The 13,086-nt window shown below is 49.3% G+C and overlaps 1 protein-coding gene and 28 non-coding genes across 30 annotated transcripts in view; 28 read left to right on the top strand and 1 right to left on the bottom strand.

Annotated features, from left to right (window-relative positions):
• Positions 1–13,086, bottom strand: part of LOC137491103 (uncharacterized) — a 1,183,352-nt gene that overhangs the window by 787,034 nt on the left and 383,232 nt on the right. The window lies entirely within an intron of this gene.
• On the top strand, positions 3–121 carry LOC141382549 (5S ribosomal RNA). The gene has a single exon (XR_012403484.1). It is a non-coding gene; the product is annotated as a 5S ribosomal RNA (ribosomal RNA).
• Positions 480–598, top strand: LOC141382548 (5S ribosomal RNA). The gene has a single exon (XR_012403483.1). It is a non-coding gene; the product is annotated as a 5S ribosomal RNA (ribosomal RNA).
• Positions 957–1,075, top strand: LOC141382547 (5S ribosomal RNA). Its single transcript, XR_012403482.1, has one exon. It is a non-coding gene; the product is annotated as a 5S ribosomal RNA (ribosomal RNA).
• Positions 1,434–1,552, top strand: LOC141382546 (5S ribosomal RNA). Its single transcript, XR_012403481.1, has one exon. It is a non-coding gene; the product is annotated as a 5S ribosomal RNA (ribosomal RNA).
• Positions 1,911–2,029, top strand: LOC141382545 (5S ribosomal RNA). Its single transcript, XR_012403480.1, has one exon. It is a non-coding gene; the product is annotated as a 5S ribosomal RNA (ribosomal RNA).
• On the top strand, positions 2,388–2,506 carry LOC141382544 (5S ribosomal RNA). Its single transcript, XR_012403479.1, has one exon. It is a non-coding gene; the product is annotated as a 5S ribosomal RNA (ribosomal RNA).
• Positions 2,865–2,983, top strand: LOC141382543 (5S ribosomal RNA). Its single transcript, XR_012403478.1, has one exon. It is a non-coding gene; the product is annotated as a 5S ribosomal RNA (ribosomal RNA).
• On the top strand, positions 3,342–3,460 carry LOC141382542 (5S ribosomal RNA). The gene has a single exon (XR_012403477.1). It is a non-coding gene; the product is annotated as a 5S ribosomal RNA (ribosomal RNA).
• LOC141382541 (5S ribosomal RNA) lies at positions 3,819–3,937 on the top strand. The gene has a single exon (XR_012403476.1). It is a non-coding gene; the product is annotated as a 5S ribosomal RNA (ribosomal RNA).
• On the top strand, positions 4,296–4,414 carry LOC141382540 (5S ribosomal RNA). Its single transcript, XR_012403475.1, has one exon. It is a non-coding gene; the product is annotated as a 5S ribosomal RNA (ribosomal RNA).
• On the top strand, positions 4,773–4,891 carry LOC141382539 (5S ribosomal RNA). The gene has a single exon (XR_012403474.1). It is a non-coding gene; the product is annotated as a 5S ribosomal RNA (ribosomal RNA).
• On the top strand, positions 5,250–5,368 carry LOC141382538 (5S ribosomal RNA). The gene has a single exon (XR_012403473.1). It is a non-coding gene; the product is annotated as a 5S ribosomal RNA (ribosomal RNA).
• On the top strand, positions 5,727–5,845 carry LOC141382537 (5S ribosomal RNA). The gene has a single exon (XR_012403472.1). It is a non-coding gene; the product is annotated as a 5S ribosomal RNA (ribosomal RNA).
• LOC141382536 (5S ribosomal RNA) lies at positions 6,204–6,322 on the top strand. Its single transcript, XR_012403471.1, has one exon. It is a non-coding gene; the product is annotated as a 5S ribosomal RNA (ribosomal RNA).
• LOC141382535 (5S ribosomal RNA) lies at positions 6,681–6,799 on the top strand. The gene has a single exon (XR_012403470.1). It is a non-coding gene; the product is annotated as a 5S ribosomal RNA (ribosomal RNA).
• Positions 7,158–7,276, top strand: LOC141382534 (5S ribosomal RNA). The gene has a single exon (XR_012403469.1). It is a non-coding gene; the product is annotated as a 5S ribosomal RNA (ribosomal RNA).
• LOC141382533 (5S ribosomal RNA) lies at positions 7,635–7,753 on the top strand. Its single transcript, XR_012403468.1, has one exon. It is a non-coding gene; the product is annotated as a 5S ribosomal RNA (ribosomal RNA).
• Positions 8,112–8,230, top strand: LOC141382532 (5S ribosomal RNA). The gene has a single exon (XR_012403467.1). It is a non-coding gene; the product is annotated as a 5S ribosomal RNA (ribosomal RNA).
• On the top strand, positions 8,589–8,707 carry LOC141382531 (5S ribosomal RNA). The gene has a single exon (XR_012403466.1). It is a non-coding gene; the product is annotated as a 5S ribosomal RNA (ribosomal RNA).
• Positions 9,066–9,184, top strand: LOC141382530 (5S ribosomal RNA). The gene has a single exon (XR_012403465.1). It is a non-coding gene; the product is annotated as a 5S ribosomal RNA (ribosomal RNA).
• LOC141382528 (5S ribosomal RNA) lies at positions 9,543–9,661 on the top strand. Its single transcript, XR_012403463.1, has one exon. It is a non-coding gene; the product is annotated as a 5S ribosomal RNA (ribosomal RNA).
• Positions 10,020–10,138, top strand: LOC141382527 (5S ribosomal RNA). Its single transcript, XR_012403462.1, has one exon. It is a non-coding gene; the product is annotated as a 5S ribosomal RNA (ribosomal RNA).
• LOC141382526 (5S ribosomal RNA) lies at positions 10,497–10,615 on the top strand. The gene has a single exon (XR_012403461.1). It is a non-coding gene; the product is annotated as a 5S ribosomal RNA (ribosomal RNA).
• Positions 10,974–11,092, top strand: LOC141382525 (5S ribosomal RNA). Its single transcript, XR_012403460.1, has one exon. It is a non-coding gene; the product is annotated as a 5S ribosomal RNA (ribosomal RNA).
• Positions 11,451–11,569, top strand: LOC141382524 (5S ribosomal RNA). The gene has a single exon (XR_012403459.1). It is a non-coding gene; the product is annotated as a 5S ribosomal RNA (ribosomal RNA).
• On the top strand, positions 11,928–12,046 carry LOC141382523 (5S ribosomal RNA). Its single transcript, XR_012403458.1, has one exon. It is a non-coding gene; the product is annotated as a 5S ribosomal RNA (ribosomal RNA).
• On the top strand, positions 12,405–12,523 carry LOC141382522 (5S ribosomal RNA). The gene has a single exon (XR_012403457.1). It is a non-coding gene; the product is annotated as a 5S ribosomal RNA (ribosomal RNA).
• Positions 12,882–13,000, top strand: LOC141382521 (5S ribosomal RNA). The gene has a single exon (XR_012403456.1). It is a non-coding gene; the product is annotated as a 5S ribosomal RNA (ribosomal RNA).

The raw sequence follows: 13,086 nt of genomic DNA, 5'->3' as shown, positions 1-13,086 counted from the left end.
TCGCTTACGGCCATACCACCCTGGAAATGCCCGATCTCATCTGAACTCGGAAGTAAAGCAGGGTCGGGCCTGGTTAGTACTTGGATGGGAGACCGCCTGGGAATACCAGGTGCTGTAAGCTTTTCGAAGTGCTTCATTTGGCAGCTGATAGACTTCCCCGTGTCGCAGCTTCGCTGCCATTATTTTTTCTCGCCTTCAAGGGCATTGTTTCTCTGTCGGTGCTGTGTCGACGCCAGCTGAGCTGCGCTCGTTCCCTGGTGCTGCGCCTGTTTTAAAGAGCTGTTGGTGTGCCAAAAAAAAAAAAAAAAAAAAAAAAAAAAAAAGAAATGCCCGATCTCATCTGAACTCGGAAGTAAAGCAGGGTCGGGCCTGGTTAGTACTTGGATGGGAGACCGCCTGGGAATACCAGGTGCTGTAAGCTTTTCGAAGTGCTTCATTTGGCAGCTGATTTAAATAGCCAACGCTTGACATCCTCTTTCGCTTACGGCCATACCACCCTGGAAATGCCCGATCTCATCTGAACTCGGAAGTAAAGCAGGGTCGGGCCTGGTTAGTACTTGGATGGGAGACCGCCTGGGAATACCAGGTGCTGTAAGCTTTTCGAAGTGCTTCATTTGGCAGCTGATAGACTTCCCCGTGTCGCAGCTTCGCTGCCATTATTTTTTCTCGCCTTCAAGGGCATTGTTTCTCTGTCGGTGCTGTGTCGACGCCAGCTGAGCTGCGCTCGTTCCCTGGTGCTGCGCCTGTTTTAAAGAGCTGTTGGTGTGCCAAAAAAAAAAAAAAAAAAAAAAAAAAAAAAAGAAATGCCCGATCTCATCTGAACTCGGAAGTAAAGCAGGGTCGGGCCTGGTTAGTACTTGGATGGGAGACCGCCTGGGAATACCAGGTGCTGTAAGCTTTTCGAAGTGCTTCATTTGGCAGCTGATTTAAATAGCCAACGCTTGACATCCTCTTTCGCTTACGGCCATACCACCCTGGAAATGCCCGATCTCATCTGAACTCGGAAGTAAAGCAGGGTCGGGCCTGGTTAGTACTTGGATGGGAGACCGCCTGGGAATACCAGGTGCTGTAAGCTTTTCGAAGTGCTTCATTTGGCAGCTGATAGACTTCCCCGTGTCGCAGCTTCGCTGCCATTATTTTTTCTCGCCTTCAAGGGCATTGTTTCTCTGTCGGTGCTGTGTCGACGCCAGCTGAGCTGCGCTCGTTCCCTGGTGCTGCGCCTGTTTTAAAGAGCTGTTGGTGTGCCAAAAAAAAAAAAAAAAAAAAAAAAAAAAAAAGAAATGCCCGATCTCATCTGAACTCGGAAGTAAAGCAGGGTCGGGCCTGGTTAGTACTTGGATGGGAGACCGCCTGGGAATACCAGGTGCTGTAAGCTTTTCGAAGTGCTTCATTTGGCAGCTGATTTAAATAGCCAACGCTTGACATCCTCTTTCGCTTACGGCCATACCACCCTGGAAATGCCCGATCTCATCTGAACTCGGAAGTAAAGCAGGGTCGGGCCTGGTTAGTACTTGGATGGGAGACCGCCTGGGAATACCAGGTGCTGTAAGCTTTTCGAAGTGCTTCATTTGGCAGCTGATAGACTTCCCCGTGTCGCAGCTTCGCTGCCATTATTTTTTCTCGCCTTCAAGGGCATTGTTTCTCTGTCGGTGCTGTGTCGACGCCAGCTGAGCTGCGCTCGTTCCCTGGTGCTGCGCCTGTTTTAAAGAGCTGTTGGTGTGCCAAAAAAAAAAAAAAAAAAAAAAAAAAAAAAAGAAATGCCCGATCTCATCTGAACTCGGAAGTAAAGCAGGGTCGGGCCTGGTTAGTACTTGGATGGGAGACCGCCTGGGAATACCAGGTGCTGTAAGCTTTTCGAAGTGCTTCATTTGGCAGCTGATTTAAATAGCCAACGCTTGACATCCTCTTTCGCTTACGGCCATACCACCCTGGAAATGCCCGATCTCATCTGAACTCGGAAGTAAAGCAGGGTCGGGCCTGGTTAGTACTTGGATGGGAGACCGCCTGGGAATACCAGGTGCTGTAAGCTTTTCGAAGTGCTTCATTTGGCAGCTGATAGACTTCCCCGTGTCGCAGCTTCGCTGCCATTATTTTTTCTCGCCTTCAAGGGCATTGTTTCTCTGTCGGTGCTGTGTCGACGCCAGCTGAGCTGCGCTCGTTCCCTGGTGCTGCGCCTGTTTTAAAGAGCTGTTGGTGTGCCAAAAAAAAAAAAAAAAAAAAAAAAAAAAAAAGAAATGCCCGATCTCATCTGAACTCGGAAGTAAAGCAGGGTCGGGCCTGGTTAGTACTTGGATGGGAGACCGCCTGGGAATACCAGGTGCTGTAAGCTTTTCGAAGTGCTTCATTTGGCAGCTGATTTAAATAGCCAACGCTTGACATCCTCTTTCGCTTACGGCCATACCACCCTGGAAATGCCCGATCTCATCTGAACTCGGAAGTAAAGCAGGGTCGGGCCTGGTTAGTACTTGGATGGGAGACCGCCTGGGAATACCAGGTGCTGTAAGCTTTTCGAAGTGCTTCATTTGGCAGCTGATAGACTTCCCCGTGTCGCAGCTTCGCTGCCATTATTTTTTCTCGCCTTCAAGGGCATTGTTTCTCTGTCGGTGCTGTGTCGACGCCAGCTGAGCTGCGCTCGTTCCCTGGTGCTGCGCCTGTTTTAAAGAGCTGTTGGTGTGCCAAAAAAAAAAAAAAAAAAAAAAAAAAAAAAAGAAATGCCCGATCTCATCTGAACTCGGAAGTAAAGCAGGGTCGGGCCTGGTTAGTACTTGGATGGGAGACCGCCTGGGAATACCAGGTGCTGTAAGCTTTTCGAAGTGCTTCATTTGGCAGCTGATTTAAATAGCCAACGCTTGACATCCTCTTTCGCTTACGGCCATACCACCCTGGAAATGCCCGATCTCATCTGAACTCGGAAGTAAAGCAGGGTCGGGCCTGGTTAGTACTTGGATGGGAGACCGCCTGGGAATACCAGGTGCTGTAAGCTTTTCGAAGTGCTTCATTTGGCAGCTGATAGACTTCCCCGTGTCGCAGCTTCGCTGCCATTATTTTTTCTCGCCTTCAAGGGCATTGTTTCTCTGTCGGTGCTGTGTCGACGCCAGCTGAGCTGCGCTCGTTCCCTGGTGCTGCGCCTGTTTTAAAGAGCTGTTGGTGTGCCAAAAAAAAAAAAAAAAAAAAAAAAAAAAAAAGAAATGCCCGATCTCATCTGAACTCGGAAGTAAAGCAGGGTCGGGCCTGGTTAGTACTTGGATGGGAGACCGCCTGGGAATACCAGGTGCTGTAAGCTTTTCGAAGTGCTTCATTTGGCAGCTGATTTAAATAGCCAACGCTTGACATCCTCTTTCGCTTACGGCCATACCACCCTGGAAATGCCCGATCTCATCTGAACTCGGAAGTAAAGCAGGGTCGGGCCTGGTTAGTACTTGGATGGGAGACCGCCTGGGAATACCAGGTGCTGTAAGCTTTTCGAAGTGCTTCATTTGGCAGCTGATAGACTTCCCCGTGTCGCAGCTTCGCTGCCATTATTTTTTCTCGCCTTCAAGGGCATTGTTTCTCTGTCGGTGCTGTGTCGACGCCAGCTGAGCTGCGCTCGTTCCCTGGTGCTGCGCCTGTTTTAAAGAGCTGTTGGTGTGCCAAAAAAAAAAAAAAAAAAAAAAAAAAAAAAAGAAATGCCCGATCTCATCTGAACTCGGAAGTAAAGCAGGGTCGGGCCTGGTTAGTACTTGGATGGGAGACCGCCTGGGAATACCAGGTGCTGTAAGCTTTTCGAAGTGCTTCATTTGGCAGCTGATTTAAATAGCCAACGCTTGACATCCTCTTTCGCTTACGGCCATACCACCCTGGAAATGCCCGATCTCATCTGAACTCGGAAGTAAAGCAGGGTCGGGCCTGGTTAGTACTTGGATGGGAGACCGCCTGGGAATACCAGGTGCTGTAAGCTTTTCGAAGTGCTTCATTTGGCAGCTGATAGACTTCCCCGTGTCGCAGCTTCGCTGCCATTATTTTTTCTCGCCTTCAAGGGCATTGTTTCTCTGTCGGTGCTGTGTCGACGCCAGCTGAGCTGCGCTCGTTCCCTGGTGCTGCGCCTGTTTTAAAGAGCTGTTGGTGTGCCAAAAAAAAAAAAAAAAAAAAAAAAAAAAAAAGAAATGCCCGATCTCATCTGAACTCGGAAGTAAAGCAGGGTCGGGCCTGGTTAGTACTTGGATGGGAGACCGCCTGGGAATACCAGGTGCTGTAAGCTTTTCGAAGTGCTTCATTTGGCAGCTGATTTAAATAGCCAACGCTTGACATCCTCTTTCGCTTACGGCCATACCACCCTGGAAATGCCCGATCTCATCTGAACTCGGAAGTAAAGCAGGGTCGGGCCTGGTTAGTACTTGGATGGGAGACCGCCTGGGAATACCAGGTGCTGTAAGCTTTTCGAAGTGCTTCATTTGGCAGCTGATAGACTTCCCCGTGTCGCAGCTTCGCTGCCATTATTTTTTCTCGCCTTCAAGGGCATTGTTTCTCTGTCGGTGCTGTGTCGACGCCAGCTGAGCTGCGCTCGTTCCCTGGTGCTGCGCCTGTTTTAAAGAGCTGTTGGTGTGCCAAAAAAAAAAAAAAAAAAAAAAAAAAAAAAAGAAATGCCCGATCTCATCTGAACTCGGAAGTAAAGCAGGGTCGGGCCTGGTTAGTACTTGGATGGGAGACCGCCTGGGAATACCAGGTGCTGTAAGCTTTTCGAAGTGCTTCATTTGGCAGCTGATTTAAATAGCCAACGCTTGACATCCTCTTTCGCTTACGGCCATACCACCCTGGAAATGCCCGATCTCATCTGAACTCGGAAGTAAAGCAGGGTCGGGCCTGGTTAGTACTTGGATGGGAGACCGCCTGGGAATACCAGGTGCTGTAAGCTTTTCGAAGTGCTTCATTTGGCAGCTGATAGACTTCCCCGTGTCGCAGCTTCGCTGCCATTATTTTTTCTCGCCTTCAAGGGCATTGTTTCTCTGTCGGTGCTGTGTCGACGCCAGCTGAGCTGCGCTCGTTCCCTGGTGCTGCGCCTGTTTTAAAGAGCTGTTGGTGTGCCAAAAAAAAAAAAAAAAAAAAAAAAAAAAAAAGAAATGCCCGATCTCATCTGAACTCGGAAGTAAAGCAGGGTCGGGCCTGGTTAGTACTTGGATGGGAGACCGCCTGGGAATACCAGGTGCTGTAAGCTTTTCGAAGTGCTTCATTTGGCAGCTGATTTAAATAGCCAACGCTTGACATCCTCTTTCGCTTACGGCCATACCACCCTGGAAATGCCCGATCTCATCTGAACTCGGAAGTAAAGCAGGGTCGGGCCTGGTTAGTACTTGGATGGGAGACCGCCTGGGAATACCAGGTGCTGTAAGCTTTTCGAAGTGCTTCATTTGGCAGCTGATAGACTTCCCCGTGTCGCAGCTTCGCTGCCATTATTTTTTCTCGCCTTCAAGGGCATTGTTTCTCTGTCGGTGCTGTGTCGACGCCAGCTGAGCTGCGCTCGTTCCCTGGTGCTGCGCCTGTTTTAAAGAGCTGTTGGTGTGCCAAAAAAAAAAAAAAAAAAAAAAAAAAAAAAAGAAATGCCCGATCTCATCTGAACTCGGAAGTAAAGCAGGGTCGGGCCTGGTTAGTACTTGGATGGGAGACCGCCTGGGAATACCAGGTGCTGTAAGCTTTTCGAAGTGCTTCATTTGGCAGCTGATTTAAATAGCCAACGCTTGACATCCTCTTTCGCTTACGGCCATACCACCCTGGAAATGCCCGATCTCATCTGAACTCGGAAGTAAAGCAGGGTCGGGCCTGGTTAGTACTTGGATGGGAGACCGCCTGGGAATACCAGGTGCTGTAAGCTTTTCGAAGTGCTTCATTTGGCAGCTGATAGACTTCCCCGTGTCGCAGCTTCGCTGCCATTATTTTTTCTCGCCTTCAAGGGCATTGTTTCTCTGTCGGTGCTGTGTCGACGCCAGCTGAGCTGCGCTCGTTCCCTGGTGCTGCGCCTGTTTTAAAGAGCTGTTGGTGTGCCAAAAAAAAAAAAAAAAAAAAAAAAAAAAAAAGAAATGCCCGATCTCATCTGAACTCGGAAGTAAAGCAGGGTCGGGCCTGGTTAGTACTTGGATGGGAGACCGCCTGGGAATACCAGGTGCTGTAAGCTTTTCGAAGTGCTTCATTTGGCAGCTGATTTAAATAGCCAACGCTTGACATCCTCTTTCGCTTACGGCCATACCACCCTGGAAATGCCCGATCTCATCTGAACTCGGAAGTAAAGCAGGGTCGGGCCTGGTTAGTACTTGGATGGGAGACCGCCTGGGAATACCAGGTGCTGTAAGCTTTTCGAAGTGCTTCATTTGGCAGCTGATAGACTTCCCCGTGTCGCAGCTTCGCTGCCATTATTTTTTCTCGCCTTCAAGGGCATTGTTTCTCTGTCGGTGCTGTGTCGACGCCAGCTGAGCTGCGCTCGTTCCCTGGTGCTGCGCCTGTTTTAAAGAGCTGTTGGTGTGCCAAAAAAAAAAAAAAAAAAAAAAAAAAAAAAAGAAATGCCCGATCTCATCTGAACTCGGAAGTAAAGCAGGGTCGGGCCTGGTTAGTACTTGGATGGGAGACCGCCTGGGAATACCAGGTGCTGTAAGCTTTTCGAAGTGCTTCATTTGGCAGCTGATTTAAATAGCCAACGCTTGACATCCTCTTTCGCTTACGGCCATACCACCCTGGAAATGCCCGATCTCATCTGAACTCGGAAGTAAAGCAGGGTCGGGCCTGGTTAGTACTTGGATGGGAGACCGCCTGGGAATACCAGGTGCTGTAAGCTTTTCGAAGTGCTTCATTTGGCAGCTGATAGACTTCCCCGTGTCGCAGCTTCGCTGCCATTATTTTTTCTCGCCTTCAAGGGCATTGTTTCTCTGTCGGTGCTGTGTCGACGCCAGCTGAGCTGCGCTCGTTCCCTGGTGCTGCGCCTGTTTTAAAGAGCTGTTGGTGTGCCAAAAAAAAAAAAAAAAAAAAAAAAAAAAAAAGAAATGCCCGATCTCATCTGAACTCGGAAGTAAAGCAGGGTCGGGCCTGGTTAGTACTTGGATGGGAGACCGCCTGGGAATACCAGGTGCTGTAAGCTTTTCGAAGTGCTTCATTTGGCAGCTGATTTAAATAGCCAACGCTTGACATCCTCTTTCGCTTACGGCCATACCACCCTGGAAATGCCCGATCTCATCTGAACTCGGAAGTAAAGCAGGGTCGGGCCTGGTTAGTACTTGGATGGGAGACCGCCTGGGAATACCAGGTGCTGTAAGCTTTTCGAAGTGCTTCATTTGGCAGCTGATAGACTTCCCCGTGTCGCAGCTTCGCTGCCATTATTTTTTCTCGCCTTCAAGGGCATTGTTTCTCTGTCGGTGCTGTGTCGACGCCAGCTGAGCTGCGCTCGTTCCCTGGTGCTGCGCCTGTTTTAAAGAGCTGTTGGTGTGCCAAAAAAAAAAAAAAAAAAAAAAAAAAAAAAAGAAATGCCCGATCTCATCTGAACTCGGAAGTAAAGCAGGGTCGGGCCTGGTTAGTACTTGGATGGGAGACCGCCTGGGAATACCAGGTGCTGTAAGCTTTTCGAAGTGCTTCATTTGGCAGCTGATTTAAATAGCCAACGCTTGACATCCTCTTTCGCTTACGGCCATACCACCCTGGAAATGCCCGATCTCATCTGAACTCGGAAGTAAAGCAGGGTCGGGCCTGGTTAGTACTTGGATGGGAGACCGCCTGGGAATACCAGGTGCTGTAAGCTTTTCGAAGTGCTTCATTTGGCAGCTGATAGACTTCCCCGTGTCGCAGCTTCGCTGCCATTATTTTTTCTCGCCTTCAAGGGCATTGTTTCTCTGTCGGTGCTGTGTCGACGCCAGCTGAGCTGCGCTCGTTCCCTGGTGCTGCGCCTGTTTTAAAGAGCTGTTGGTGTGCCAAAAAAAAAAAAAAAAAAAAAAAAAAAAAAAGAAATGCCCGATCTCATCTGAACTCGGAAGTAAAGCAGGGTCGGGCCTGGTTAGTACTTGGATGGGAGACCGCCTGGGAATACCAGGTGCTGTAAGCTTTTCGAAGTGCTTCATTTGGCAGCTGATTTAAATAGCCAACGCTTGACATCCTCTTTCGCTTACGGCCATACCACCCTGGAAATGCCCGATCTCATCTGAACTCGGAAGTAAAGCAGGGTCGGGCCTGGTTAGTACTTGGATGGGAGACCGCCTGGGAATACCAGGTGCTGTAAGCTTTTCGAAGTGCTTCATTTGGCAGCTGATAGACTTCCCCGTGTCGCAGCTTCGCTGCCATTATTTTTTCTCGCCTTCAAGGGCATTGTTTCTCTGTCGGTGCTGTGTCGACGCCAGCTGAGCTGCGCTCGTTCCCTGGTGCTGCGCCTGTTTTAAAGAGCTGTTGGTGTGCCAAAAAAAAAAAAAAAAAAAAAAAAAAAAAAAGAAATGCCCGATCTCATCTGAACTCGGAAGTAAAGCAGGGTCGGGCCTGGTTAGTACTTGGATGGGAGACCGCCTGGGAATACCAGGTGCTGTAAGCTTTTCGAAGTGCTTCATTTGGCAGCTGATTTAAATAGCCAACGCTTGACATCCTCTTTCGCTTACGGCCATACCACCCTGGAAATGCCCGATCTCATCTGAACTCGGAAGTAAAGCAGGGTCGGGCCTGGTTAGTACTTGGATGGGAGACCGCCTGGGAATACCAGGTGCTGTAAGCTTTTCGAAGTGCTTCATTTGGCAGCTGATAGACTTCCCCGTGTCGCAGCTTCGCTGCCATTATTTTTTCTCGCCTTCAAGGGCATTGTTTCTCTGTCGGTGCTGTGTCGACGCCAGCTGAGCTGCGCTCGTTCCCTGGTGCTGCGCCTGTTTTAAAGAGCTGTTGGTGTGCCAAAAAAAAAAAAAAAAAAAAAAAAAAAAAAAGAAATGCCCGATCTCATCTGAACTCGGAAGTAAAGCAGGGTCGGGCCTGGTTAGTACTTGGATGGGAGACCGCCTGGGAATACCAGGTGCTGTAAGCTTTTCGAAGTGCTTCATTTGGCAGCTGATTTAAATAGCCAACGCTTGACATCCTCTTTCGCTTACGGCCATACCACCCTGGAAATGCCCGATCTCATCTGAACTCGGAAGTAAAGCAGGGTCGGGCCTGGTTAGTACTTGGATGGGAGACCGCCTGGGAATACCAGGTGCTGTAAGCTTTTCGAAGTGCTTCATTTGGCAGCTGATAGACTTCCCCGTGTCGCAGCTTCGCTGCCATTATTTTTTCTCGCCTTCAAGGGCATTGTTTCTCTGTCGGTGCTGTGTCGACGCCAGCTGAGCTGCGCTCGTTCCCTGGTGCTGCGCCTGTTTTAAAGAGCTGTTGGTGTGCCAAAAAAAAAAAAAAAAAAAAAAAAAAAAAAAGAAATGCCCGATCTCATCTGAACTCGGAAGTAAAGCAGGGTCGGGCCTGGTTAGTACTTGGATGGGAGACCGCCTGGGAATACCAGGTGCTGTAAGCTTTTCGAAGTGCTTCATTTGGCAGCTGATTTAAATAGCCAACGCTTGACATCCTCTTTCGCTTACGGCCATACCACCCTGGAAATGCCCGATCTCATCTGAACTCGGAAGTAAAGCAGGGTCGGGCCTGGTTAGTACTTGGATGGGAGACCGCCTGGGAATACCAGGTGCTGTAAGCTTTTCGAAGTGCTTCATTTGGCAGCTGATAGACTTCCCCGTGTCGCAGCTTCGCTGCCATTATTTTTTCTCGCCTTCAAGGGCATTGTTTCTCTGTCGGTGCTGTGTCGACGCCAGCTGAGCTGCGCTCGTTCCCTGGTGCTGCGCCTGTTTTAAAGAGCTGTTGGTGTGCCAAAAAAAAAAAAAAAAAAAAAAAAAAAAAAAGAAATGCCCGATCTCATCTGAACTCGGAAGTAAAGCAGGGTCGGGCCTGGTTAGTACTTGGATGGGAGACCGCCTGGGAATACCAGGTGCTGTAAGCTTTTCGAAGTGCTTCATTTGGCAGCTGATTTAAATAGCCAACGCTTGACATCCTCTTTCGCTTACGGCCATACCACCCTGGAAATGCCCGATCTCATCTGAACTCGGAAGTAAAGCAGGGTCGGGCCTGGTTAGTACTTGGATGGGAGACCGCCTGGGAATACCAGGTGCTGTAAGCTTTTCGAAGTGCTTCATTTGGCAGCTGATAGACTTCCCCGTGTCGCAGCTTCGCTGCCATTATTTTTTCTCGCCTTCAAGGGCATTGTTTCTCTGTCGGTGCTGTGTCGACGCCAGCTGAGCTGCGCTCGTTCCCTGGTGCTGCGCCTGTTTTAAAGAGCTGTTGGTGTGCCAAAAAAAAAAAAAAAAAAAAAAAAAAAAAAAGAAATGCCCGATCTCATCTGAACTCGGAAGTAAAGCAGGGTCGGGCCTGGTTAGTACTTGGATGGGAGACCGCCTGGGAATACCAGGTGCTGTAAGCTTTTCGAAGTGCTTCATTTGGCAGCTGATTTAAATAGCCAACGCTTGACATCCTCTTTCGCTTACGGCCATACCACCCTGGAAATGCCCGATCTCATCTGAACTCGGAAGTAAAGCAGGGTCGGGCCTGGTTAGTACTTGGATGGGAGACCGCCTGGGAATACCAGGTGCTGTAAGCTTTTCGAAGTGCTTCATTTGGCAGCTGATAGACTTCCCCGTGTCGCAGCTTCGCTGCCATTATTTTTTCTCGCCTTCAAGGGCATTGTTTCTCTGTCGGTGCTGTGTCGACGCCAGCTGAGCTGCGCTCGTTCCCTGGTGCTGCGCCTGTTTTAAAGAGCTGTTGGTGTGCCAAAAAAAAAAAAAAAAAAAAAAAAAAAAAAAGAAATGCCCGATCTCATCTGAACTCGGAAGTAAAGCAGGGTCGGGCCTGGTTAGTACTTGGATGGGAGACCGCCTGGGAATACCAGGTGCTGTAAGCTTTTCGAAGTGCTTCATTTGGCAGCTGATTTAAATAGCCAACGCTTGACATCCTCTTTCGCTTACGGCCATACCACCCTGGAAATGCCCGATCTCATCTGAACTCGGAAGTAAAGCAGGGTCGGGCCTGGTTAGTACTTGGATGGGAGACCGCCTGGGAATACCAGGTGCTGTAAGCTTTTCGAAGTGCTTCATTTGGCAGCTGATAGACTTCCCCGTGTCGCAGCTTCGCTGCCATTATTTTTTCTCGCCTTCAAGGGCATTGTTTCTCTGTCGGTGCTGTGTCGACGCCAGCTGAGCTGCGCTCGTTCCCTGGTGCTGCGCCTGTTTTAAAGAGCTGTTGGTGTGCCAAAAAAAAAAAAAAAAAAAAAAAAAAAAAAAGAAATGCCCGATCTCATCTGAACTCGGAAGTAAAGCAGGGTCGGGCCTGGTTAGTACTTGGATGGGAGACCGCCTGGGAATACCAGGTGCTGTAAGCTTTTCGAAGTGCTTCATTTGGCAGCTGATTTAAATAGCCAACGCTTGACATCCTCTTTCGCTTACGGCCATACCACCCTGGAAATGCCCGATCTCATCTGAACTCGGAAGTAAAGCAGGGTCGGGCCTGGTTAGTACTTGGATGGGAGACCGCCTGGGAATACCAGGTGCTGTAAGCTTTTCGAAGTGCTTCATTTGGCAGCTGATAGACTTCCCCGTGTCGCAGCTTCGCTGCCATTATTTTTTCTCGCCTTCAAGGGCATTGTTTCTCTGTCGGTGCTGTGTCGACGCCAGCTGAGCTGCGCTCGTTCCCTGGTGCTGCGCCTGTTTTAAAGAGCTGTTGGTGTGCCAAAAAAAAAAAAAAAAAAAAAAAAAAAAAAAGAAATGCCCGATCTCATCTGAACTCGGAAGTAAAGCAGGGTCGGGCCTGGTTAGTACTTGGATGGGAGACCGCCTGGGAATACCAGGTGCTGTAAGCTTTTCGAAGTGCTTCATTTGGCAGCTGATTTAAATAGCCAACGCTTGACATCCTCTTTCGCTTACGGCCATACCACCCTGGAAATGCCCGATCTCATCTGAACTCGGAAGTAAAGCAGGGTCGGGCCTGGTTAGTACTTGGATGGGAGACCGCCTGGGAATACCAGGTGCTGTAAGCTTTTCGAAGTGCTTCATTTGGCAGCTGATAGACTTCCCCGTGTCGCAGCTTCGCTGCCATTATTTTTTCTCGCCTTCAAGGGCATTGTTTCTCTGTCGGTGCTGTGTCGACGCCAGCTGAGCTGCGCTCGTTCCCTGGTGCTGCGCCTGTTTTAAAGAGCTGTTGGTGTGCCAAAAAAAAAAAAAAAAAAAAAAAAAAAAAAAGAAATGCCCGATCTCATCTGAACTCGGAAGTAAAGCAGGGTCGGGCCTGGTTAGTACTTGGATGGGAGACCGCCTGGGAATACCAGGTGCTGTAAGCTTTTCGAAGTGCTTCATTTGGCAGCTGATTTAAATAGCCAACGCTTGACATCCTCTTTCGCTTACGGCCATACCACCCTGGAAATGCCCGATCTCATCTGAACTCGGAAGTAAAGCAGGGTCGGGCCTGGTTAGTACTTGGATGGGAGACCGCCTGGGAATACCAGGTGCTGTAAGCTTTTCGAAGTGCTTCATTTGGCAGCTGATAGACTTCCCCGTGTCGCAGCTTCGCTGCCATTATTTTTTCTCGCCTTCAAGGGCATTGTTTCTCTGTCGGTGCTGTGTCGACGCCAGCTGAGCTGCGCTCGTTCCCTGGTGCTGCGCCTGTTTTAAAGAGCTGTTGGTGTGCCAAAAAAAAAAAAAAAAAAAAAAAAAAAAAAAGAAATGCCCGATCTCATCTGAACTCGGAAGTAAAGCAGGGTCGGGCCTGGTTAGTACTTGGATGGGAGACCGCCTGGGAATACCAGGTGCTGTAAGCTTTTCGAAGTGCTTCATTTGGCAGCTGATTTAAATAGCCAACGCTTGACATCCTCTTTCGCTTACGGCCATACCACCCTGGAAATGCCCGATCTCATCTGAACTCGGAAGTAAAGCAGGGTCGGGCCTGGTTAGTACTTGGATGGGAGACCGCCTGGGAATACCAGGTGCTGTAAGCTTTTCGAAGTGCTTCATTTGGCAGCTGATAGACTTCCCCGTGTCGCAGCTTCGCTGCCATTATTTTTTCTCGCCTTCAAGGGCATTG

The sequence above is a fragment of the Danio rerio genome, chromosome 4 (assembly GCF_049306965.1).
Source record: "Danio rerio strain Tuebingen ecotype United States chromosome 4, GRCz12tu, whole genome shotgun sequence".
Lineage (NCBI taxonomy): Eukaryota > Metazoa > Chordata > Actinopteri > Cypriniformes > Danionidae > Danio > Danio rerio.
This window is presented reverse-complemented; position numbering and strand designations above follow the sequence as displayed.